Here is a 27,788-nt window from a genome sequence, read left to right as displayed (position 1 = left end):
TGACTTGAGAGAGAAACCTGTGCATTTTCTTCAAGCAAGAAGAAATGCTAGCTCATGATAAGATGGAGTAGCTCACTTCTGCAGTTCAGGAGATTCCTCAGATTTGCGGAAATTCAGGTTTCTAGAGGTCTCACTCCAAACTACACTATGGGTCTCAATTTTGCCCAGTGCGAGCCCTGAACCTGGAGAAACAGTCCTACTTTGGGTGGAAATTTAACCTTCTTTGGAGGTTTACTTCTATGATTATCAAATCACAAGCTTTCTCTGCCATCCTGTGCCAGGAGATGAAAGTCTCCCTATAATCCCAAGGAAGCCCTATGGCTTTCGCAGTCGGCTTTCAAGTGCATAATAATTTCTCTCTGATTTCTTTGTCTTTTTCTAGAGTGTCAGTTGAGCTTAGCAGTAGCCATAGAATCTTATTTATCCATTACAATCTCCACCATATTTTTCAAATGCTTGAAGCACTGCAACAGATAGTCTGTGTGACTGATTTTATTGTGCAGGATGTTTATGTGAGAGTACACATGGGATGAGTACCTGTGGAGAGCAGAGTCAGAACACAGAATTTGGAAAAGGAAGGAAATGAGCTACTATGAGGTCTCATTACCCTCAGCCAGCTCCACGGGGTACTCTGAAGCTAAAAATGACCCTTGGGGTTTTCTTACGTTGATTAAAAATGTCTGATTTTATACTCCTGCCTCCACCAGTCACTGAATGTGGGCCACTCTGGAAAAACAAGGAGGCTCTCCGGAGCCAAGGTGCTCTCCAAGGAAGCTGGTAGCTCAAGGCTGTCTGCGGACAGCACTCCCAGCAGAGTGAGGAAAACATCCTAAAGGGGAATCTGAGAGTGTTTTAAAATAGAGTGGATTAGTAGAACATTTGAAACAGATCAGGAAATGACTGCCTTGGAGAGACAGATTGTTAGTCACAGTTCCGAAGAGAAGACAGGATGCCCAGACATGGGAAATCTCATGGCGAAGCACCATGGTTGGTCCGGGCCAGAGAGAACTGCAAGAGAACAGGGAGAACTGCAAGCCAGAGCATTTGTTGTTGTCTCTGCCTCTGTGGGAAGGAACAGGCAAGGCAGAGTAACCAGTTTAGGATTGGCTAGTTTGAATAATTTAAGCAGCCTTGGGGCATAGGGGCTGTCCCTAGTTGCCTGGTGCCTGGCCTTGGGGTGATTAGGGCAGGTGGATAGTGACCCAGGGTGTGAGAGCCCTATAAAGGACACAGTTGGGAGGTACTGTATCCGCGTTGATGTGTTTGCATGTGAAAAGCACGCTCCAGGGCAAGGTGTTTACTATTTCTAAGAATTGCCTTACCAGGCCTGGAAGGAGCAAGCCTTCCAGGGTCAGCAAGGCCCAGGATGTCAAAGCATCATGATACAGAAAATAAAAGACATGCTTAATAGATCTTTATGTCCACCACGGAGGGCATGTGAGGCTAGAGATGACAAAGAGGGTCTTTTCAAATTTATCTGTCTTTCTGGTGCCAGGCACAGGGCTTAGAACATCATATGTGCTCCAGAAGTGTTTGTTAACTGGACATCGTGAACATCTGGTTCTGGGTTAGGCAGTGGAGAATAAACAGGAAATGATGACAGAATCCACCGCATATGGAAAATATTCAACACGTATTTGGTGAAAGAATGAATCTATGCATGAAGCCCAGGGACTCCTAGTCAACACATCTCAGAAGAATCATGGAAAAGCCAGAAACTGACAACCACCTTCTGTGCAGCTGTGGATCCCTCCTTTGCATTGCACTGACTGAGTTTCAGAAGGCTCTGAGTAAGGTTAATGAGTAAGAGTGGCAGAGGGTCTGAGAAAGCATATCTTCCAAATCAGAGGCAAACCAGGTCAGAATCAGGAATACAGGGGTGACAGTCTGTCAGAGTTGGGGATTACAGCAGGAATCACACCCTAGAACCGATAGAGTTTTTGCTGATTCAGGACACAGTGGGGAGAAAGGCAGGTTACAAAATAACAATCAAGGTGCCGAGTTTTGAGACATAGTATAACATTCTCCCCTTTTCAGTCCACCATTCTGTGCATTTTGACAAAAGCACGCAACCATGTGATCAACCCAAGAATGAAGATCTAGGACATGTCCAAACCTCCATAAAGTGCCCTCGTGCCCTTTTAAAGTTGATCTTCTATAGCCCAAGAGAACCACTGATTGATTTGTTCTCTCTCTCTAGTTTTCCCTTTTCTATAAAGCCAAAGAAATGGCATTGTATGTAGTCTTTTGAGTATGTCTTCTTTCACTTAGCATAATGTATTTGAGAGTCATCCATTCTGTGGCACGCATATTATGTTATCAGTACTTAGACCTGTCTTGTTGTCGAGTAGTCTTCCAGTGTAGGTACCTACCACAATTTGTTTATCCATTCCCCAGTTGACGGGCATTTGAGATATTTCCAGTTTTTAGCAATTAAGAACGTTTTGCTGGAAGGTTTCCTGGGAAGAAGGATTTCACTTCTCTTGGGTAAATACCCTGGAGTGCGATTGCTGTATAAGTGTATCTTTAACTTCATGAAAACCTGCCAAATTGTTTTTCAAAGTGTCTGGGCCATTTTATACTTCCATCGACAATGAGAGACAGTTCCTTTTGTTCTTTTTCCAGCACTTGACAGTGAAACAGCATGGTACCGGTACAAAAACAGACATATAGACCAATGGAACAGAATAGAGATCTCATAAATAAGACCGCACATCTACAGCCATCTGACCCTTGACAAACCTAACAGAAAGAAGCAATGAGGTAAGGATTCCCTATTTAATAAATGGTGCTTGGAGAACTGGCTAGCCATACGTAGTAAATTGAAACCAGACCCCTTCCTTACACTTTATACAAAAATTAACTCAAGATGGATTAAAGACTTAAATGTAAAACCCAAAACTATAAAAATCCTAGAAGAAAATCTAAGCAATACCATTCAGGACATAGGCACGGGCAAAGACTTCATGACAAAAACATCAAAAGCAATTGCAACAAAAGCAAAAATTGACAAAGGGGATCTAATGAAACTAAAGAGCTTCTGCAGAGCAAAAGAAACTATCTTCAGAGTGAACAGACAACCTACAGAGTGTCTGTTGCAGTCTATCCATCTGACAAAGGTCTAATATCCAGAATCTACAAGGAACTTAAACAAATTTACAAGAAAAAACAAACAACCCCATTAAAAAGTGGGCAAAGAACATGAACAGACACTTTTCAAAAGAAGATATTTATGCGGCCAACAAACATATATAAAAAAAGCTCAACATCACTGATCATTAGACAAATGAAAGTCAAAACCACTGTGAGGTACTATCTCACACCAGTCAGAATGGCGATTTTTATAAAGTCACGAAACAAAAGATGCTGGCAAGGCTGTGGAGAAATAGGATTGCTTTTAAACTGTTGGTGGGAGTGTGAGTTAGCTCAACCATTGTGGAAGACAGTGTGGTGATTCCTCAAAGACCTAGAAACAGAAATATCATTTGACCCAGCAATCCCATTACTGGGTATATACCCAAAGGAATATAAATCATACCATTATAAATATATATGCATGCGTATGTTCATTGCTGCCCTGTTCACAATACCAAAGGCAATGAATCAACCCAAATGGCCATCAATAATAGACTGGATACAGAAAATGCAGTACATATACACCATGGAATACTATGTAGCCACAAAAAGGAACAAGATCATTTCCTTTGCAGGGACATGGATGGAGCTGGAAACCATTATCCTCAGCAAACTGATGCAGGAACAGAAAACCAAACACCACATGTTCTCACTTAAAAGGGGTAGCTGAACAACGAGAACACATGGACACAGGGAGGGGAACAACACACAGTGGGGCCTGGTCGGGGGCACCGGGGGAGGGAGAACATCAGAATAAATAGCTAATGCATGCGGGGCTTAATTCCTAGATGATGGGCTGATAGGTGCAGCAAACCACGACACGCGTTTGCCTATATAACAAACCTGCACGTCATGCACATGTATCCTGGAACTTAAAATAAAATGAAATAAAATTTAAAAACACCTGAAGATTTTTTTTGAAAAGAAAAAGTTTTAGGCCTAAAAATGACATTAACTTCATGAAAGTAGAAATCCATCCAACAGGTCATTTTTTTTTTATTATACTTTAAGTTTTAGGGTACATGTGCACAACATACAGGTGTGTTACATATGTATACATGTGCCATGTTGGTGTGCTGCACCCATTAACTCGTCATTTAACATTAGGTATATCCTAATGCTATCCCTCCCCCGTCCCCCCACCCCACAACAGGCCCCAGTGTGTGATGTTCTCCTTCCTGTGTCCATGTGTTCTCGTTGTTCAATTCCCACCTATGAGTGAGAACATGCAGTGTTTGGTTCTTTGTGCTTGCGATAGTTTGCTGAGAATGATGGTTTCCAGCTTCATCCATGTCCCTACAAAGGACATGAACTCATCATTTTTTATGGCTGCATAGTATTCCACGGTGTATATGTGCCACATTTTCTTAATCCAGTCTATCATTCTTGGACGTTTGGGTTAGTTCCAAGTCTTTGCTATTGTGAATAGTGCCGCAATAAACATACGTGTGCATGTGTCTTTATAGCAGCATGATTTATAGTCCTTTGGGTATATACCCAGTAATGGGACGGCTGGGTCAGATGGTATTTCTAGTTCTAGATCCCTGAGGAATCGCCACACTGACTTCCACAACGGTTGAACTAGTTTACAGTCCCACCAACAGTGTAAAGTGTTCCTATTTCTCCACATCCTCTCCAGCACCTGTTGTTTCCTGACTTTTTAATGATCGCCATTCTCACTGCTGTGAGACGGTATCTCACTGTGGTTTTGATTTGCATTTCTCTGATGGCCAGTGATGATGAGCATTTTTTCATGTGTCTTTTGGCTGCATAAATGTCTTCTTCTGAGAAATGTCTGTTCGTATCCTTTGCCCACTTTTTGATCGGGTTTTTTTTTTCTTGTAAATTTGTTTGAGTTCATTGTAGATTCTGGATATTAGCCCTTTGTCAGATGAGTAGATTGCAAAAATTTTCTCCCATTCTGTAGGTTGCCTGTTCACTCTGATGGTAGTTTCTTTTGCTGTGCAGAAGCTCTTTAGTTTAATTAGATCCCATTTGTCAATTTTGGCTTTTGTTGCCATTGCTTTTGGTGTTTTAGACATGAAGTCCTTGCCCATGCCTATGTCCTGAATGGTATTGCCTAGGTTTTCTTCTAGGGTTTTTATGGTTTTAGGTTTGACATGTAAGTCTCTAATCCATCTTGAATTAATTTTTGTATAAGGTGTAAGGAAGGGATCCAGTTTCAGCTTTCTACGTATGGCTAGCCAGTTTTCCCAGCACCATTTCCAAAATACGGAATCCTTTCCCCATTTCTTGTTTTTCTCAGGTTTGTCAAAGATCAGACAGTTGTAGATATGTGGCATTATATCTGAGGGCTCTGTTGTGTTCCGTTCGTCTATATCTCTGTTTTGGTACCAGTACCATGCTGTTTTGGTTACTGTAGCCTTGTAGTATAGTTTGAAGTCAGGTAGCGTGATGCCTCCAGCTTTGTTCTTTTGGCTTAGGATTGACTTGGCAATGCAGGCTCTTTTTTGGTTCCATATGAACTTTACAGAAGTTTTTTCCAATTCTGTGAAGAAAGCCATTGGTAGCTTGATGGGGATGGCATTGAATCTATAAATTACCTTGGGCAGTATGGCCATTTTCACGATATTGATTCTTCCTACCCATGAGCATGGAATGTTCTTCCATTTGTTTGTATCCTCTTTTATTTCACTGAGCAGTGGTTTGTAGTTCTTGAAGAGGTCCTTTACGTTCCTTGTAAATTGGATTCCTAGGTATTTTATTCTCTTTGAAGCAACTGTGAGTGGGAGTTCACTCACGATTTGGCTCTCCGTTTGTCTGTTATTGGGGTATAGGAATGCTTGTGATTTTTGCACATCGATTTTGTATCCTGACACTTTGCTGCAGTTGCTTATCAGCATAAGGAGATTTGGGGCTGAGACGATGGGGTTTTCTAGATATACAATCATGTCGTCTGCAAACAGGGACAGTTTGACTTCCTCTTTTCCTAATTGAATACCCTTGATTTCCTTCTCTTGCCTAATTGCCCTGGCCAGAACTTCCAACACTGTGTCGGATAGGAGTGGTGAGAGAGGGTATCCCTGTCTTGTGACAGATTTCAAAGGGAATGCTTCTAGTTTTTGCCCATTCAGTATGATATTGGCTGTGGGTTTGTCATAGATAGCTCTTATTATTTCGAGATACGTCCCATGAATACCTAATTTATTCAGAGTTTTTAGCTTGAAGGGTTGTTGAATTTTGTCAAAGGCCTTTTCTGCATCTATTGAGATAATCATATGGTTTTTGTCGTTGGTTCTGTTTATATGCTGGATTACATTTATTGATTCGGGTATGTTGATCCAGCCTTGCATCCCAGGGATGAAGCCCCCTTGATCACGGTGGATAAGCTTTTTGATGTGTTGCTGGATTTGGTTTGCCAGTATTTTATTGAGGATTTTTGCATCAATGTTCATCAGGGATATTGGTCTAAAATTCTCTTTTTTTGTTGTGTCTCTGCCAGGCTTTGGTATCAGGATGATGCTGTCCTCATAAAATGAGTTAGGGAGGATTCCCTCTTTTTCTATTGATTGGAATAGTTTCAGAAGGAATGGTACCAGCTCCTTCTTGTACCTCTGATAGAATTCGGCTGTGAATCCGTCTGGTCCTGGACTTTTTTTGGTTGGTAAGCTATTAATTATTGCCTCAATTTCAGAGCCTGTTATTGGTCTATTCAGAGATTCAACTTCTTCCTGGTTTATTCTTGGGAGGGTGTATGTGTCGAGGAATTTATCCATTTCTTCTAGATTTTCTAGTTTATTTGCATAGAGGTGTTTACAGTATTCTCTGATGGTAGTTTGTATTTCTGTGGGATCAGTAGTGATATCCCCTTTATCATTTTTTATTGCATCTATTTGATTCTTCTCTCTTTTCTTCCTTATTAGTCTTGCTAGCGGTCTATCAATTTTGTTGATCTTTTCAAAAAACCAGCTCCTGGATTCATTGATTTTTTGAAGGGTTTTTTGTGTCTCTATTTCCTTCAGTTCTGCTCTGATCTTAGTTATTTCTTGCCTTCTGCTAGCTTTTGAATGGAATTTCTCTTGCTTCTCTAGTTCTTTTAATTGTGATGTTAGGGTGTCAATTTTAGATCTTTCCTGCTTTCTCTTGTGGGCATTTAGTGCTATAAATTTCCCTCTACACACTGCTTTGAATGTGTCCCAGAGATCCTGGTATGTTGTGTCTTTGTTCTCGTTGGTTTCAAAGAACATCTTTATTTCTGCCTTCATTTCGTTATGTACCCAATAGTCATGCAGGAGCAGGTTGTTCAGTTTCCACGTAGTTGAGCGGTTTTGAGTGAGTTTCTTAATCCTGAGTTCTAGTTTGATTGCACTGTGGTCTGAGAGATAGTTTGTTATAATTTCTGTTCTTTTACATTTGCTGAGGAGTGCTTTACTTCCAAGTATGTGGTCAATTTTGGAATAGGTGTGGTGTGGTGCTGAAAAGAATGTATGTTCTGTTGATTTGGGGTGGAGAGTTCTGTAGATGTCTATTAGGTCCACTTGGTGCAGAGCTGAGTTCAATTCCTGGATATCCTTGTGAACTTTCTGTCTCATTGATCTGTCTAATGTTGACAGTGGGGTGTTAAGGTCTCCCATTATTAATGTGTGGGAGTCTAAGTCTCTTTGTAGGTCTCTAAGGACTTGCTTTATGAATCTGGGTGCTCCTGTGTTCGGTGCATATATATTTAGGATAGTTAGCTCTTCTTGTTGAATTAATCCCTTTACCATTACGTAAAGGCCTTCTTTGTCTCTTTTGATCTTTGTTGGTTTAAAGTCTGTTTTATCAGAGACTAGGATTGCAACCCCTGCCTTTTTTCGTTTTCCATTTGCTTGGTAGATCTTCCTCCATCCCTTTATTTTGAGCCTATGTGTGCCTCTGCACATGAGATGGGTTTCCTGAATACAGCCCAGTGATGGGTCTTGACTCTGTCCAATTTGCCAGTCTGTGTCTTTTAACTGGAGCATTTAGCCCATTTACATTTAAGGTTAATATCGTTATGTGTGAATTTCATCCTGTCATTATGATGTTAGCTGGTTATTTTGCTCGTTAGTTGATGCAGTTTCTTCCTAGCCTCGATGGTCTTTACAGTTTGGCATGTTTTTGCAGTGGCTGGTACCAGTTGTTCCTTTCCATGTTTAGCGCTTCCTTCAGGAGCTCTTTTAGGGCAGGTCTGGTGGTGACAAAATCTCCCAGCATTTGCTTGTCTGTAAAGTGTTTTATTTCTCCTTCACTTATGAAGCTTAGTTTGGCTGGATATGAAATTCTGGGTTGAAAATTCTTTTCTTTAAGAATGTTGAATATTGGCCCCCACTCTCTTCTGGCTTGTAGAGTTTCTGCCCAGAGATCAGCTGTTAGTCTGATGGGCTTCCCTTTGTGGGTAACCCGACCTTTCTCTCTGGCTGCCCTTAACATTTTTTCCTTCATTTCAACTTTAGTGACTCTGACAATTATGTGTCCTGGAGTTGCTCTTCTCGAAGAGTATCTTTGTGGTGTTCTCTGTATTTCCTGAGTCTGAATGTTGGCCTGCCTATTTTTAAAGTACTGTGAAGTGAAAGTAGAAATGTCAATGAAAGTGAAATTAACAATAACTAGCCACATACAATTTTTTTTTTTGAGACACAGTCTCACTCTGTTGCCCAGGTTGTGGTGCAATGGCACGATCTCGGCTCACTGCAACCTCCACCTACCGGGTTTCAAGCAATTGTCCTGCCTCAGCCTCCTGAGTAGCTGAGACTACAGGCGCCCACCACCACAACTGACTAATTTGTTTTTTGTTTTTTGTTTTGTTTTTTTCTTTTTTAGTAGAGACAAGGTTTCACCATGTTAGCCGGGCTGGTCTCGAACTCCTGATCTCAAGTGATCCGCCTGCCTCAGCTTTCCAAAGTGCTGGGATTACAGGCGTGAGCCACCATGCCTGGCCGCCACATACAAATTTGACTTAAGATCAATGTAAATAACTATTGGATTGATAAGAAAATTCAAATTAAGAATATTTTACAAAGTCACAATAATTTAGAGAAAGTCTCGTGACTGGAGTCAAGGGACTTGAATTTATCTAACTGCTTCTACCAATACTAGCTTAATGTTACAGAAAAACATCGATTCTGGCCTTGTCCACTACTATTCACTAAAACAGAAGCTATTGTTTCAGAAAAGTGCTCAAAACATAAAAATGTCTCCAGATATTAATAATCACATTCTAAAAGTAATTATACCATATATTATGCCAGAGAAGTTGGTGACATTCCAAATAAAACTAAATCCAGAATTTCTCATGGAAAAAAAAAGAGTAGTATGAACAGTTCTTGCCTTCTTCTCATCTTATTAATTGTGATATGGAGTAGACATTTTTTCCCGTGACTTGGCAAATTTTGTTTCTCAGTTTTGAGTGTTCATCAGCTTCCATAACTTTATTCTTTGTTCTTTCTATGTCATGAATATCTTCAAGGAATCCTGTAGTGTAAAGTTTTTTGCAAGTGTCACTTTCACTGGGATATCTTAATCCTTTCCATCAAAACCGTTTTTGCAATTTCCACTTCCAGCATTATCTCTTGTCATTTGTTTGCATGTTTCTGTCTTTGTTGGCCAATTACCTTTTTAAACTATCCAGTTCTTTGGTAAAATGTCATATGAGTAGTTCACTGGGAGACAAGGAGGAAACTCAGCTTCATTCTTGGCTGTTGATGCATGAAATAAATAATAGATACTCAGTGACCAAACATGATTAGATTTTAAAAGAAAAGTGACATGACTGGTCACTGATCCTGATGCTCACCTATTATTTAAATAGTGATTTGTGGAGCGACACAAACAGAATTTGAAAGAAGTGACATGACTGGCCACTGATCATGATTCTCATCTGTTATTTCAGTAGCGATTTGTGGACTGAAGAGCCAGCAGCAATGTTTGGTCTTTATGTAGTTACTGACAGTTAGTTTACCATGGTAACTGAAGTTTGACCCATACTGTGAAGGGACTAGTGTTATTTAACTAAATCACGGTAAATGACCTTAGTGCATATCAGAACTGTGCAAAGGGAGGACTGTATATAAAAATAGAGTTGACCTACTTTTAATATTGACCTGGTATATGACAACCTAGGTACACTCACTCATTAGTTCTAGGAGGTTTTTCACAAATTCCTAGAAGTTTTATACATAGCCATCATGTCAGTAAATAGGGACACTTTTTCATGACTTCATTTCCAATCTGTGTGCCTTTTAGTGCTTTCCTTTGCTTTATTGTACCGGTTGGGTCTTCCAAGGAGGTATTCAATAGGAATGCTGAGAGTGATTGTCTTTGCCGCAGTGCTATCATTTCAACTTGTTGAACGATATAAACACATTAGTACTCTGTCTTTTTTTTACTATGTCTTTGATCTGCAGTAACTTATCATTTCAACACGTAAACAATGCAAATAAGTTATTAGTTAGTTATTCTACATTTTTTGTTTCTCACTAAGTCTTGAATATACCGTGTGCGTTTTACAGTTATCGTACATCACATTTTGGAGTAACCAAATTTCTAGTGCTCAGTAGCCACATGTGGCTAGTGTTTACTATACTGAATAGTGCAACTCTAGGGGAGGAGCAGAGGGAGCAAATACATATGGAATGATGTGTACCACGAAGGAAATGTACATGGTACATTTAAAAACAGCATGGTGAAGTAAGGGAAGTAATGGGAGAGAAGTGGGGTAAGTAAGGAGGGGGAAGTAAGAGAAAAACGTCTCGGAGGACGTAACATCTAAGCTACGGCCTGAGACTTGATGAGCTATCCAACAGCATAAAGAGGCCAATGTGGATTCAGCAGAGTATGCAAGGGGCAAAGCAAAAAAAAAAAAAAAAAAAAATCTGGGCTATAGATGGGCAAAATAACTTTCCCAAATCCCCTAAGAAAAGAGCGGGGAAACAGACAAATCATAGGAAGATCTGTACTGTGAGTGACTTGGTGTAGGGTCTTGTTTGCCTATTCATCCTTAGCACCAGGAACAGTACCTAGCTAATAACAGATCTTTGGTGAATCTGTGTGAAATAAGGGCAAACTGAACCCCAGGCTTCTGACACCTAGGAAAGGAGATAGCAATATACTGATAAAGACACCAGTAGGTAGTGGGGATAGTTTGTTTCTTCTTGTTGTTGTTTTTCATTTTAATTGCCAATGGTTTGTCATAAGCAACCTAAGGCAATCATGAATACAAGAAGATTAAAGGACCTCGGTGAGTAATATTATTGGCTTCAGTAACCAGCACCTACTCCAGAAAAACATTCAGGAAAGGTTTCAACTGTCCTGACTTGCGTCAAGTACCCATAAGTGAACCGATCAGTGTGGACAGGGAAATGGTGTGCCACGACTGGGTCAGCCCATGTCACGTACCCAACACTGTGGTCAGTAACAAGAAGGAGGACGTAGAGGACAATGGGCAAGAGACCCACAGGACTTCGTAAAGTCTGCTGTTTCCTTCTTAGAGTTTTTCTTTTATAGAGGTCAGTTACATATCCAATCTTCCTAACACCAGTTTCCTGGAATAGCAGAATGGTACATTATGTGTCTTTACTAATTGGGCTTCAGGCAAGAACACTCAGTGTTTTAGTGGCCACACATCAGTGATGAAACAACTCCTTGTCCTGTGAAAATCACTCAGAATGGGTGGTCTAGTTCATGTCGTTCTGTGGTACTTGCCTGCAGCATCACCTTCAATGAGGCCTGCACTTTAGCAAGCTTGTATGTCCAAACTGCCATGTGAATGCCATTCTTCATAGCAATGGACAGGGACAGGATAAATCACATGCTTCAGCTCCATCAACGCTGTTAAGTGCTGCAGAAGACTCATGAGCATAGGCATTGTAATGGGGTTGAAGACAAAGCTAGGGACACAGAGGTGGGAACAGAGGCTCAGGGCTGGGATGACAACAGAGAAAGTAGAATCAGTTATCAGGCAGTTGTCTATCTCCAGATGCTGCAGGTTCCCTGAGACCGTCTCCAGCAGAGCCTGGAATGGCTCAGAAACTTCCCAGGATAGCTGATTGTTACTCAGACTCAACAGTCTTAGGCGGGTAACCTCAGAGCTCTGGGATAGGACAGTGATGTCTCTCTGGTAGAAAGTCCACAGAAAGACACATACAGTGTATACAACTGAGATGGCAGGGCTCTGTAGAGAGAAAAAAGGAAGGCATTTCTGAAGAATGAGGGTTGGATTAGAGCAAGCAGTCCCGAATTATAGATACTTATGACTCTAGAATAAAGTAATCTGTATGTCCATTGCAACAGCAGTTAACACTGTGGACTTTACAGTCAGACTTAATAGATTTGTGACCCTAAGAAAGTTACTTTTCCACGCTGAGATACAGTTTTTTAATCTTTCAAATGTGCACAATAGCAATTATTATAGAGGGTTGTGGGACAGATTAAGGGAAAAAGAGTTTAACTTAGTGCCTACAGTATAATTAGCAGTGTATCTAGTTCAGTTATTTGATGGGGATGCGTCTGGGAAAGCAGCCGACTGAGAATTCCCTTTGACGAATTTCCAAATGACAAGTTCTCCATTCAGGTCCTAAGCCTCGGGAAAACTACAGGAACAAAACGATCTGGCGGTATTACCTATTGTGACCAGCCCATGGGGATGTGCATCAGTGCTACAGCGTCAGTTATTTCTCCAACTGAATGCCTCCCCTTCCTCTCTAGAAGGCTACACACTCCAATAAGAGAAGGACTGTTGTCTTTTTCGCCAATATGTCGACAGACTTATCTTAGTGTCTGCACATGGTTGGTTGACTGACTGACTGACTGACTGACTGGGCACAGCTGACTTTTCTAATCCTGTCTTTCTCCTCAGCATGAGGGACCACACTCTCTAGCTTGGCTCGTTTAAAACACCCAGCAGTGCCCGTGCTGATGTGGAAGGAGAAATAGGTTACAAAGTGTTTAAGAGTATCTAAGGATAGTCGCACTCCTTTGTTCGTAATGGGGCATTCAGGGAACCCAGGTCCCTCCCTAACCTCTCACCCGGAAATTTTGTCCAGCTGATCTGTGGGGCAGAAGCAAGACAAGCTGAATTCCTGGAGGTTGTTCATCTGCTCATGATGAGTGAGAAAAGTTGAGAAGTTTCTCCCTTTACAGGATTTTAAAAGGATTTTAGATAGACTAAGTCTGTCCTGCTGGATCATCTGTGCCAAAAGGGTGCTGACTTCACTCAAATAAGCCTGACCTACTTCCAGGTGATCAGTGCATCCCAGATCCAGAAACTACAGGACACTTTTGTGGGCAGACACTTGACAGGAACATTAACAAGTCCTGAGAAGATTTTCACAGTCTCTTGCCTGCCACCAAAGATAGCAATAAATGAAATATGTATTGAACAAATATATGGTGAATCAAACAACCACTTCAAGAGACCTCTACTATAGACATGGAATAGAAATAGACTTGTATGTGTGTATAAATGTCTGTGTGTGTGTGTGTGTGTGTGTGTGTGTGTGTGTCTGTCTGTCTGTCTGTAGAGAATTTGCAAATCTCTACAGCAGAGATGCAAGGACCCAAGGCTCTGCTCAACTTTACTCGAAAGAAAAGAAAAGAGTTGCCTTGTTCTCAAGGTGCCATCAAGGGAAATGTCCGCTAACAATCCCATGCGTTCCCTGGATGGGCCGAGACTGAGACTCTAAATGTACAATTTCCAGGCACCTAACACTTCTCTTGGCTTCTTCTATTTTCAGGATAGAGTGCTGAGAGTAAACACAAGACTGAAAACAAAATGGGAATGTGCTCCTGATCTCAGAGCATGTGGTTCTGCTGTCTGGGTCCTGCTTTAAATCCAGGACCCTCCGTTTTGGCCGTCTGCAGGAAGAGGAAGAGACAGAATATGAAAGGTGGCTGATTTTAATATAACCCAGCAACACCAATGAGGGGAAGGAGGGACAAACCCTTTATCTTTGCTCTTCACTCTGTAAACAATCTACCAACAAATATTTTTCCGTACAAACTCAACATCTTTTATTGTTTTTCCCATCCTTCCTTCTCCTCCGATCCTCCCCAGTCTGGTGTCCATGTTGTTCTTCTATGTAATCATACCCAGTAGGTGAATCCATCAATAGTATTCTCAATCACCTCTATTCCATAATCACCTCTGTAAGACATTAGAGTCCTTAAGGTGACCCCAAGTGTTGGACCAACAACCTCACAGAGATCCTCAGCATTCACCATCAACTACCTTTGGGAGACTGTTAGGCCACCCCCTGCCTCAGGCTGCAGCATACCCTCCTGATGACTCACTATGTCTCTAGTGTACATAGGGTTACCAAGGAGAAGAGCTCTGGGCAGGGAAGATCTGCAGACCATCAATCGTGGCTCCCAAGATTTCGTAGTGTGACTCCCTTACGCTCAACGGTCCAACATGGAGACAACAGGAGGGCCAAATCCTCACCATGGCCTTTAGTTTCATCTTCTGCCCACCCAAGAAGGCAGTGATGAACAATGGAACAAAGAGGTCTCATGGGAGCTCCTCAAGAGCATGGATAGCTGCAGGCTCATCACTCAGCAGACTCCATGCAGCAAGCTCTAGCAGTGTGGCTGGCACCTTTTTGCCCATCGACATGAACCTGCTTTAGGGTGAGGAACATTAACAAGTCCTGAGAAGATTTTCACAGTCTCTTGCCTGCCACCAAAGATAGCAATAAATGAAATATGTATTGAACAAATATATGGTGAATCAAACAACCACTTCAAGAGACCTCTACTATAGACATGGAATAGAAATAGACTTGTATGTGTGTATAAATGTCTGTGTTTGTGTGTGTGTGTGTGTGTCTGTGTGTGTATACACACACATATATATTTAGATAAGATAAAATGCCATTTGAAATCAGCTGTAAGTCAGCATAAGGCAATGTCAACCACCCAGGCACCTGCCTCCCAATGTTTCGTGTCAAAAGGCTATAAACCAATCAGAAAGGAAGATGTAAATCTATACAGAAGCCACATCCTCATCGTTACTTAGAAACAGATAATGCCAAATCTTTAGTAGTGAGTAAAAGGAGAAAAGGCATGAAATCCCAGCACAGGATCTGTCATGCTCTCATCACCAGGCTTTGTGGCAAGCAAAGACAGACCAAGAAAAGCTGCAAGAGACACAGAGAAAGGAAGAGGCAAGGGGCTTAAAGTTGGTCTGAAGCTACAGTTAAAATGACTGAGCCCAGACTAAGTCTAAAAAATACCAAGAAGGTGTCCCAGATAATAAGAGCAGGGACTATAGGGAAGGACCTCTAAAATATGTGTAATTTAAAGAGGTAGAGATGATCTTAGAATGTAGTCTTTGGGTTGGGTGCAGTGGCTCACGCCTGTAATCCCATCACTTTGGGAGGCCCGAGGCAGGAGGACCACTGAGCCCCAGGAGTTTCAGACCAGCCTAGGCAATATAGTGAGACCTCGTCTCTACGAAAACTTAAAACAGTGGCCAAGTGTGGTGGTGTGCGCCTGTGGTCCCAGCTACTCGGGAGGCTGAGGTGGGAGGATCGCTGGAGCCCAGGAGGCAGAAGTTGCAGTAAGCCGAGATCACACCCCTGCACTCTGGCCTGGGAGACGGAGCGAGACTCTATCTCAAAATAAAATAAAATAAAATAAAAGTAGCCTTTGAAATCCACAGCTTCTGGGTAAGAGTAAGGGCAAACAGAAAGGGAGAAGCATGCTTTGCCACTTTGGTAATGATGGGGAAAAGAAACAAAAGGAGAAAATGAAGAATCTTGCAAGACATAAGAGAACCACAGAATCAGAGCGCTCATAACTTCTTTGTCTGCTACCAAAACAAGCAAACGAAATCAGTAAATTTCAGGCCTGAATTTTTCTACACTGACAGAAAATAGCACCATTAAAATAGGAATCTGGTAAAACAATCCAATATCATAAAAATGAACAAAAGGAAGGATAATTCCTTACAAAAACATTCCAGACAGAGAAAAAGAGCAGAAGACAAAATTTCACACATATTAAACAACCATGAAACAGAAGGAAACTGTACGTCAACCCTGCAAACAGAATTAATTCCATTCAAACAAGCATTTGAGGATATAAAACCTGCCTTGAATTAGAATATCATTTAAAACTCTAAACTCAGAAATGGGCTTAGAAAAATGTCTGAAGTAATGATTTGATATCCAGCCCAGCCGATCCTTCACTAATATCACAGCTTATAGAAAAACAGACAGGAACTTAGGAAATTATGTACCCATCAGCCCTTCCTGAGGACTCCACTAGAGCAAGGGTCTGCAAACTATGGCCCACTGGTTGGAATATTTACTATATGGCTCTTTACAGAAAACATTTGCTAACTTATATTCTAAAGGGTAAACTGGGATTGTGATTCCACAGGTAATGACAGGAAAATCTTCCCTACAACATCTGATGGCAAGCATTTGGTATCTAATACTAAAATGAAGGTGAAGCAAGGAAAACGACTAACGTGCATTTATTTTATATTGTGGAAAAAAAATAGTGCAAGTAAAATAAGAGAAGTGAGAGAGATAGAAAAAAAGAGAATAAACTTTTTTTTTTCATAAGGCGGTAGATGAGTGTTAAAAGGAGACTGGGGGTTAAAAACAAACTAGTGGACCAGAGAGTAAAATGTTCAATAAGCAAGCAGGTGCTAAAAGTAATTTTTTTAATGACAAAGTTTACATGCTAACATTAAAAATTGAAAATTCACAGTGAAGATATAATACTTAGGAATACTTATGCACCAAATAACATAGCAACCACCTTTGTAATGCCAAAAGGTATGGAGACATCGAAGCACAATAATAATAGGAGATTTAATATATGGCAAGTCTCAGTACAAGGCAAATCCAGTGGTACAATAAAGAGACCTATACCGAAAATGTAAACAACACAATTAATAAGATACATTGAGTGTGTGTATACACACATAGGCATACATACACACACATAAATCTACACCTTGGAAATAAAGAATATACCACCTTGTCAAAAGCTGATGGCACGTTAACAAAACGTGATCATGATTACCTCACAGTGAAGGCCTCGCTAATTTCCATAAAGTGGAAATATTACAACCAACCCTCTGCAATCACGATGCAACAAAAGTAGAACTTACTAACACAAACTGAAAGCACAAAGGCTCTTCTACCTGGAAAAAATGTTAAGCCTTCTATTAAGCAAATGTCGAGATAAAGAGGAGATACAAACTGAAGTTACAGAAATATTTAAGAGGAGTGATAATGAGAGCTTACATATGAGAATCTGTAGAAGATATTTAAAGCAGTGATTGGAAGCAGATTCAGAGCACTAAATACTCTCATCAATGAAAATGAACGAATAAAATTAAACAAATTAAAGCATTGCCTCAAAAATCTAATAAAAGAACAACCCGGGAAACCAAAAGAAACACAAATAAAGAAATAACATAAAAGCAGAAATTGCCGGGCTTGGTGGCTCACACCTGTAATCCAACCACTTTGAGAGGCTGAGGCGGGAGGATCACTTGAGGCCAGGAGTTTGAGACCAGCCTGGGCAACATAAGGAGACCCTGCCTCTACAGTAATAATAATAATAATAATGATTCTTTAGCAGAGCGTGATGGAACATGCCTGTAGTCCTACTTACTGAGGAGGCGGAGGTGGGAAGATTGCTTGAGCCCAGGAGCTCAAGGCTGCAGTGAGCTATGATCACAACGCTGCACTCCAGACTGAGTGATCCAGGGAGACTCGGTCACTAAAATGAATGAATGAATGAATGAATAAATAAATAAATACATAAGCAGATGTTAATAAGATACATAGTAGAAAAACAATGTGTGTATATTTATTAAATCAAAATCCTGGGTTTTTTTTTTAATGGACAAACTCACTAGGTAGATTAATGAAGGAAGAAAGGGAGAGAGCACAAATATACAAAATAATAAATGACAAATGATAATCATTTAAACAGAAAAAATTAGGTTACTTTTCAAACCTGTGTATAAAGAAATTAAAAATACACATGAAATAAATAATTTCCTAGGAAAATACAGATTATCAAGATTTTTACTCTAATGCTGGAAGGCTTAAATTGGCCAATTTTCACAGAAAAAAATGGAAAAAGTTATTAAGGAATAACTCCCAAGAAGCACCTGGCTCAGATGCTATTACAGGTCAATTCCACTAAACCTTCAAAGATCAGATAGTACCAGAGTGCCAATGCTCTATAAATTATTCAACAGCACTATAAAGGAAATCTTCATAACTTCCTTTATGAAGCAAGTGTGACATGGATAGATAAGTGTAGATGCAAAAATGCTAGATAAAATATTAGCAAACAACATCCAACAACATATTTTAAAAAATCATAATATACTTTGGCAAAGTGGGATTTATCCCATCAATACAGATTGGTTCAATATTAGAAAGTACCTTGATATCATCCACCATATTAATACACTTAAAGACAAATATCATATGGTTATCACCACAGATGTTGAAAAAGCCTTTGGAAAAATTCAACACCTCTTTATGTTAAAAAATAGAAAAGCCTTAAGAAAATAGGCACCACGGGATGCTTTCTTAACATGATAAAACATCTATACCTAAGTCCTAATGCTAGTAACTTATTTAATGGGGTTGGGGGGGGGGGGCACTCAAAGTTTTCGCTTGGGATCAGGAACAAGGAAAGCATGCCTACTACCTCACACCTATTCAATCTTGCATTACAAGTATTAGTCAACTGACCAGAGAAATCGATCATTTTCCTAGGAATGAATAAGAAGAACTAAAAAGCACAGCAAAGGAAACAATCAACAAAATGAAATGGCAACTTACACATTGGGAGCAAATACTTGCGAAACATATATACGAATAAGGGGTTAACATCCAAATTTTGTAAGGAAATCATACAACTCCATAGCAGAAAAACAATCAAATTTAAACAATGGGCAAAGGACCTGAATAGACATTTCTCCAAAGAAGACATACACACTGACTAACAGGTATATGAAAAAGTGCTCAACATCATTTAATCATCAGGAAAATGCAGATAAAAGCTACTATGAGGCAACACCATACAACCATTAGGATAGCTATTATCAAAAAGCCAAGAGATGGCAAACATTGCCAAGTGTGTGGAGAAAAGGGAACCCTTGTACACTGTTGATGGGAATGTAGATAGGGACAACCATTATGGAAAACAGTATGGAGGTACCTAAAGAAATAGATTTTTTTTTTCTGTTTTAGAAATAAAATGGTAGTTCTACATTTTTCTATTTTAGAAAAAAATATGGTAGTGAAAAACAGAACTATCATATGACCCAGCAACTCCTTTTCTGGGTATCTACTTAAAGGAAATAAAATCACCACCTTTTAAAAGCAGCTGATCTTTGAAAAGTATCTGAACTCCCATGTTCACTGCAGCATTAATCACAATAGCCAAGATATGGAAACAACCTAGGTGTCCATCAAGGGACAGATGGATACAGAAAATGTGTTGTATGTATACACTTTAAAAAGGAGATCTTGCCATTTGCCAAAACATGGATGAATCTGGAGGACATTATGCTATAATAGTGAAATAATAGTGAAATAATCCAGATACAGAAAGAGAACTATTGCATGATCTCACTTATATGTGGAATCTTAAAAAATAAAAGTAAAACAAAACTCAAATATACAGAGATACAGAATAAAGCAGTGGTTATCAGGGTCGGGGTGGTGAGGAGGGGATGGGAGGAGGAAAGGGGGAGATGTAGGTCAGAGGATGCAAAGTAGCAGTCATGTAGGATGAAAGAGACTAGAGATCTAGTGCACAACATGCTGGAATACAGTTTGTACAATTGTACTATTAAATATGATGTGGGATTTCTGCTAAATGAATAGATTTTAGATACGATGTGGGATTTCTGCTAAATGAATAGATTTTAGCGCCTCCTGCTACCAAAACCAAAAATGGGTCACTATGTGACATAATGGGCATGTTAATTTGTTCCACTATAGTAACTATTTTACTATCCATACGTGTCCCATAACACCGTGTTGTATACCTTAGATATACACAATAAAACTTACTTTTTACAAAGAGAAGTAAAGCCATCTCTATGTGCAGATGATGTTATAGTATACCTGAAAAACCCTATAGAAACAATGATAAATCAACTGAACCAGTAAAAGAAGTCATTAAGGTAGCAAAATATAAAATTAACATACAAAAAATCAGCAGTCTTTTAATACACACACAAAAAAATAAGCAGCTGGAGGACACACTCACAGACAAAGCCCCACATACACTAGCAACAAGGATTAAAGTTTAGGAATAAACTTGATAACAACATTTATACAAGAAAAATTTTTAAATATGCCTGAATGACACCACAGGAGACTTCAACAGATGGAAACACATACGCTATCCGAGATGGTCTGAATGTTTGTGTACCCCCAAAATTACTATCTTGAAATTTTACCCGCAAGGTGATGCCATCAGGAGGTGGGGCCTTTTGAGAGGCGACTAGGTCATAAGGGTGGAGCCCTTATGAATGGGATTAGTTCTCTCATAAAAGAGGCTTCCGAGAGCTGCCTTGTCCCTTCCACCATGTTGAGGATACAATTAGAAAGTACCATCGATGAGGAAGAGGGCCCTCACCAGACACCAAATCAGCCAGCATCTTTATCTTGGACTTGTCAGTCTCCAGAGCTGCAAGAAATAAATTTCTGTTGTTTATAAACTACCTAGTCTATGGTATTTTGTAATAGCAGCCCAAACAGACTAAGTCACTGTCCTAGATGGAATAATCCAGCATTAAAAAGATGTCGGTTCTCCTAAGTTGGTGTATAAATTTAATTCAGTCTCAAAAACGCCAGCACACATTTTTATGCATTTAGGCAAATTGATAATAAAGTTAATATATTTTTGAAAACATGCAAGTATAGCCAGGAAACGCGTGAAAAAGAAAATCTATGAGAGGGGACTTATGATATCAGCCAGAAAAGCACACTATAAAGCCTCTGTAATTACGACATAGTGGCACTGGTGCAAGAATAGACTAATAGCCCAGTGGACTAGAATAGAAAACTCAGAAATACAACCAAATCATATGAAAGTTAGTACATGATAAAGATGGCACATAAACTCTCTAGGGCAAAGATGGACATTTAATAAATGGTCCTGGAACAACTGAGACGTCTGGGAAAATAAAGGTAGATCCATATAACACAGCATGCACAAGAATAAACTGCAAATGGGTTAGTGATCTAAACATAACAAATGAAACCATGTAAGTTCTTGAAGAAAACATGGCAGTGGCCGGGGGAGGGGGGTGGCTCACGCCTATAATCCCAGCACTTTGGGAGGCTGAGGCAGGTGGATCGCCTGAGGTCCGGAGTTTGAGACCAGCCTGGCCAAAATGGTGAAACCCCGTCTCTACTAAAAATACGAAAATTAGCCGGGCAAGGTGACGGGCGGCTGTAATCCCAGCTACTCGAGAGGCTGAGACAGGAGAATTGCTTGAACCTGGGAGGCAGAGGTTGCAGTGAGCCGAGATCGCGCCACTGCACTCCAGCCTGGACAACAGAGCGAGACTCCATGTCAACCAAAGAAAAGAAAGAAAAAGAAAAGAAAAGAAAACATGGCAGAATCCCACTGTAGGGAAAGGCTTTCTAACTAGGATTCAAATTCCGGAGGCAATGAAAGAAAGAAATAATCAATCGATTTGACCACATAAGGATAAACGAAAGAAAGTGATGCAAATGCATCATAAATAAATCAAAAGGCAACTGACAAATTGGTATAAAGTACTTGCAGCATATATCGCAGACAACTGGATAATATTCCAAATATATAGAGAACTCTTAAATATTGAGGGATGAAGGACCACAACAGCAATAGAAATATGGGGGAAAGATACGAACAGATAATTCCAACAAAGAGTATAAAAACAGTCCTCAAATATATGATAAGTGTCAAAACTTGCTCATAGATAGACAAAGGTATATTACAGAAACAGCGAGACACCTAACCCGTAGAAAAAAGTTTCAAAAGTAAGGCAACATGTTCTGTTAGTGAGGCTGTGGGGAAATTGTCATTCTCATATGTTGCTAATGGAAATGAAAACCAGTACAATCCTTCTGGAGAGAAACTTGGAAACACCTAAGAAAACTACATGTGCACTTAAATTTTGGCCCAATAATCCTACTAGTGGGAATATACCTTGAAGGTACATTTCTACCAATACAAAAAAAAAAAAAAAAAATCATGTCCAGGGTTATTCACGGGAGTAATGTCTGTAACTGCAAAATCTTGGAAAGAATTTAAAAGCCCATACAGGCCAGGCACCATGGCTCATGCCTGTAATCTCAGCACTTTGGAGACCAAGGCGGGAGGATCACTGGAGGCCAGGAGATCCAACCAGTCTGGGCAACATAGAGAGGCCCCGTATCGAAAAAAAAAAAAAATTGTCTTTAATTAGCCAGGCATGGTGGCACACACCTGTAGTCCTAGCCACTTGGGAGGCTGAGGCAGTTGTGAATTGCTTGAGCCCAGGAGTTTGAGGTTACCATGAGCTATGATTGTGCCACTGCACTTCAGTCAGCCTGGGTTATAGAGCGAGACCTGGTTTCTGTATTAAAAACAAAATGCCCAAACATAGGCGAGTGGTTGAACAAACTATGTGTGGCACAGCCACACAATGGAGTACAATGCAGCCATAAAAAGGAACGATGAAGATCTCTGTGAAACAATATGGAGTGATTTCCAAGAATGCTGTTAAGTAGGAAAGGCAAAGTGCAAAGGAACATGTATAGTATGCTATCCTTCGTGTAAGAAGGGAATATGAGAAAACATGTATGTATCTGCTCATTTGGGCAAAGTAAATACAGGAAAGGTTAAATCAGAAACCAAAGGGACTGATTACCCTACAGGGAGGGCCAGGGAAAGAAGTGGAAAGAAATGGGGAATGGGAACAGGGTAGAAGGGATGACGAAGGAGTGACACTTCCCCGAGTATAGGTTTTTGTATAACCCTGACTCTTTGGATCATAGTAATGTTGCACATACCCAAAATATAAATAAAAAATTGAAATCAACCAGGATATTGGGGTGAGGGTACCCCAAATCAAACAGAAACAGGTTCAACTAACAATATTACAAATGAGTGTCTTAACCACGCTGAAGGAGAGAGGAAGAAAAGATCTAAGATACATAACTTTGGAGAGCAGTATTTTGACTATATCCTCTAAGGCCAAAGACAAAAACAACTGTACAAAAATATAACTTATTAATATGTTTGCAACAGGGGCATTTATTTGTTAGCAATTCAGACGCTACTTTATGTATCTACTGACCAGAAATAAACAGGTATGTAAACTATTTGATAATGAAAGCCAGGTCGGAGAACGAATCTACAAATAAGTCTAGAATGATTGGAATTGAAAGTATCAATACAAGCTCCTGGCTTTTAATAGCTATGCATACAGATAGATACCAAAATAAATGTAGATGTGTCTATAGGCATGGGTGTATACATACGTTATTTCCTAACCCTCTCCATAGAGAGAGCCTTAGCAGCAATGAAACGCCATTAATAATGAACACACACCGAGATACTGGTTGGTAAATGTCATTCCCCAAGAAAGGGAACCGGGGCCCCTTGTAGAAGTTGTTTTAATCCAGGGCTATAAGGGGTGTGTGTGTGTGAGGGTAGGGGGGCACACACATGATGAATCTGAACATCTTATTGTGCCAGAAAAAGGTACCAAAAAACGATAGGGTCATATCAAAAGACCACAGAACCAACCAAAATGACTTCCCAATGGCCAAGGCTAGAACAGTTCAAAGAACAAAATAATGATATAATTAGATTAAATTTTTATTTTATTTTATTGCAAGTTCTGGGATACATGTGCAGGATGTGCAGGTTCATTACATAGGTAAACCTGCGCCCTGGTGGTTTGCTGCACCCATCAACCCATCACCTAGGTATTAAGCCTGGCATGTATAACATAATTATTCAAGAGCCCATACTGAGATAAATAAATTGAAGAAATAAACAAATGAGGGAGTAAAGATAGCTCTTCCTTACAGAGGAATTCCAATTAATAAATGTAGCAGAAATTAGGAAAACAGAAAATCACCATTAGGTAATATTTGCTGTAGGCAAGATCCCTAGACAGATTTTAACAGTAGTGGGTCAAAGTCTGCGAAGAAACAGGAATATAAGAGGACCTATTGTGTTTCTTCTTAAAGAACTTTTCACACTATGTTTATTACTAACAAAGAAGAAAATAGTAGCATTACACTGGGGCAGCATAACTCCCACCACTTTAACCAAGTGATCAAGGTGAGGACCACCAGTAATACAACTTATGGATGTCATGTACCCCTGACATGATCCACGTAGAAGGGAACGAAATCACGTTTGCGGTAATGTCGCATAAGACCTAAAATTAGAGGCCCAATTATATGGATGCCTTGACATCTGGGGTAGAACAGGAGGACACTGACTGGCCTCACCACAAGTTATCTTCCCTATTGGGTTCCCAGGGAGAAAGACCCCCTGGCCAAAGTACCCTCCTTATTATCATGTTGAACAGACACAGTGCCTGCTTATCTCTGGGTAGCATGTTTCAGGTCCCCACCAGCCTGCAGAATTATTCAAACAAGCCAATCGTCCTCCCCTGAAACAACGGTCACTTCATCCTCTGGTTACTACAAAGACTTCCCCCTGAAAGCCCCTGCTTGTTCACTCTCTTCCAGAGTGTGACACTGTGTGGCTCTACCTGGCGTGAGGTGCCCTCCTCTCTCTGGTTGTGAGTAAATGTTACTAATAAATTGCTGTGGATTCCGTCTGTCCAGTATAGGGTACCATGTGTTCAGCTGCCCCCATAACACTAGGGTGGGAATCCGTCCCTCACCACTGGGAAAGGGAGGAGAATAAAACAGGTGTGCTTGCTACAAATGCACAACTTCAATCTAATCATAAGAAAACATGAGACAAAGACAAATTGAGAGACATTCCACAAAACACCTGACTGGTATCTCCAAAAGTGTCAGGGCTGTGGAAGACCAATAAAGATTGAGGAAATGTCAGCCTGGAGGAGACTAAGGAGAAATGAAGACCAAATGCAATGAAGTGTCCTGGATAAGATCCTAGAATAGAAGAAGGACATCAGTGAGATAACTGGTGAAATTCACATAAAATCTGTAGATTAGTTAATAGTACCACATCAATGTTAACTGTTGGTAATTAACATCGATGTAGTAATGTTAATTAGTACATCAATGTAATGTAGTAGTTAGTTTTGGTAATTTTTCTATGGTTATATAAGATGTTAACATTAGGGAAATCCAGGCAAGGGCTCTCTGTATAATCATTTTTGTAACTTTTCTGTAAGTCCAAAGTTATTTCAGAGTAAAGAATTTTAAAAGACAAAATCAGTGGCTAAAGGGCTGGCAACCTATAAACCACACTGCTTAACGATAACCAATTGAAACATAGTTAGAAGGATGCATACATGCTCATACCACATCATTCATTAAAAAGACTATAAGAGATGAAAGCCCAGTCATCTCCAACACATAGGTGAATATGTATTTACTCTTCAGATGAGGAAAGCATTTTTAAGCATAAAAGGAATGAAATACAATAGAAAGAAAAATATCTATACAATCCAATATTTACAATTTAAAGCCCGCCATATCAAAATTAACTATAAACAAAACTAAGATGCAAAAGAGAAATATAACTTTTTGACGAAGAAGAGAAAACCTGCCTGAGGAATTGCAAAGAGAGAGCATGAAGTGATTAGCCATACAATTGAAGCTAATCACACGTGAAGATAAGGGATACATAGAGAGTGGAGTGGAGAGTGGACCACCGAGCAATCCAGCTGGATTTGCCTTTCCTATGAATCCCTAAACCTTGACCCTAGGTAATGTAGGCCAAAAAAGGCCTAGTTTATATAAAATTTATAGAAGGGCCGGGCGCGGTGGCTCACGCCTGTAATCCCAGCACTTTGGAAGGCCGAGGCGGGTGGATCACCTGAGGTCGGGAGTTGGAGACCAGCCTAACCAATATGGAGAAACCCCCTCTCTACTAAAAATACAAAAATTAGCCTGGCATGATGGCGCATACCTGTAATCCCAGGTACTTGGGAGGCTGAGGCAGGAGAATCACTTGAACCCGGGAGGTGGAGGTTGTGGTGAGCCGAGATCGCGACATTACGCTCCAGCCTGGGCAACAAGAGCCAAACTCCGTCTCAAAAAAAAAAAAAAAAAAAAAGGCAAAAAAGAAAAGAAAGGAAATTCATGGAAAAGATATTGTTGTAATTTACCTAATTGGAAGAAGACTTGGAACCAACCTGGGAGCTACACTTCCCCTCAGAATCTTGCCACAAACAAGACGCAATCTTGCGGGTGGGGCCCAGCGTCTTAAGGGTTCCGTCTCAAAGCAGCGGGGAGAGGACTTCAATTGGCTCAGCTTGGTCAGGTGACCTCCTTTGGCCAATCATCTCCATACTGGGAGGCGGAGCCAGATTCCTGTCCCTCCCCCTCCTGGAGCTGGCAGGACAGGGAGCAGGGAAGGAGAAGGGGTTTCGAGAAACCAAGGGTGGGAGAGTGGGAGGGGCAGGAAGAGGAGCCAGATTCCTGCCCCTCCCCCTCCTGGAGCTGGGGGGACAGGGAGCAGGGAAGGAGAAGGGGTTTCGAGAAACCAAGGGTGGGAGAGCGGGAGGGGCAGGAAGGATTGTGGGACAGGCGGGTGGGAGTGTGTGAGGTGGAAAGGGAGGGGTGTTCTGATTATAAGCCTGCCCCACCTGCTGATTTCGTCTAGGTGAAAAGTGAGGCACAATGCCATTTGTGTATGGCCTGGGCACTGGCCAGTCAGGGTTTCTTTGCTTTCTTTCTTTTTCTTTTTTTCTTTTCTTTTTTTTTTTCTTTTTTTTTTTTTTTTTTTTGAGACGGGAGTCTCACTCTGTTGCCCAGGCTGGAGTGCACTGGCGGGATCCCATCTCACGCAACCTCTGCCTCCCGGGTTCAAGCGATTCTCCTACCTCAGCCTCCCGAGTAGCTGGCATTACAGGCGCCTGCCACCACGCCCGGCTAGTTTTCCTATTTTCAGTGGAGACGGGGTTTTACCATGTTAGCCAGGATGGTCTCCCTCTCTTGACCTCGTAATCCGCCCGACTCGGCCTCACAAAGTGCTGGGATTACAGGCGTGAGCCACCGCGCCTGGCCCCAGCGAGGGTTTCTACCAGGCCACGTCTAAACACAGACAGTTAAAAGCTCAAATTTAGTGGACGTGTAGCAGGGGATGCTTGCTTAAAAAACGCGTGGCCACTTGATGGCAAAAGGCTGTCAGATATTAGTGTCTCTGGTTCTCTGATATATTAAAGAAGGAAATGAGTCCTGACCAAAGATAGGAAAAATGTGTTGTCCTCTGCAGTGAAGCCAATAGAGCATTTACACTGATGCCTGGCAAAGGCAGCACAAAGGAGAAAACTTCCACCCATCTAATAATACTATCAATTGCAAAGCAGGCAATATTTGTTTGAATGTCCAACCCTCAGCCCACACTCCTGATTCCACTTCTTCCCTATTTGATTTTTCCCCCCACAGTCATCTTCTGGAATACAATATATTTCACTCATATGCTGTTTTTGTTTTTTATTGTCTGTCTCCCATGGTGGAAAAATA

The 27,788-nt window shown here is 40.7% G+C and overlaps 1 protein-coding gene across 1 annotated transcript in view; it reads right to left on the bottom strand.

The window, feature by feature from the left end:
- Positions 1-26,567, bottom strand: part of LOC100454300 (nuclear RNA export factor 2) — a 72,786-nt gene extending 46,219 nt beyond the window's left edge. The window contains exons 1-2 of the mRNA XM_002831912.3: positions 26,429-26,567; positions 25,123-25,244 (exon numbers count right to left, since the gene is read on the bottom strand). The gene's annotated coding sequence lies outside the window, so the exon portion shown is untranslated. The remainder of the gene's footprint in view (positions 1-25,122; positions 25,245-26,428) is intronic.
- Between the last annotated feature and the right edge of the window lie 1,221 nt (positions 26,568-27,788).

Source organism: Pongo abelii, chromosome X, assembly GCF_028885655.2.
Source record: "Pongo abelii isolate AG06213 chromosome X, NHGRI_mPonAbe1-v2.0_pri, whole genome shotgun sequence".
Lineage (NCBI taxonomy): Eukaryota > Metazoa > Chordata > Mammalia > Primates > Hominidae > Pongo > Pongo abelii.
The sequence above is the reverse complement of the archived record's forward strand: the minus strand, read 5'-3'. Positions and strand labels throughout refer to the sequence as shown.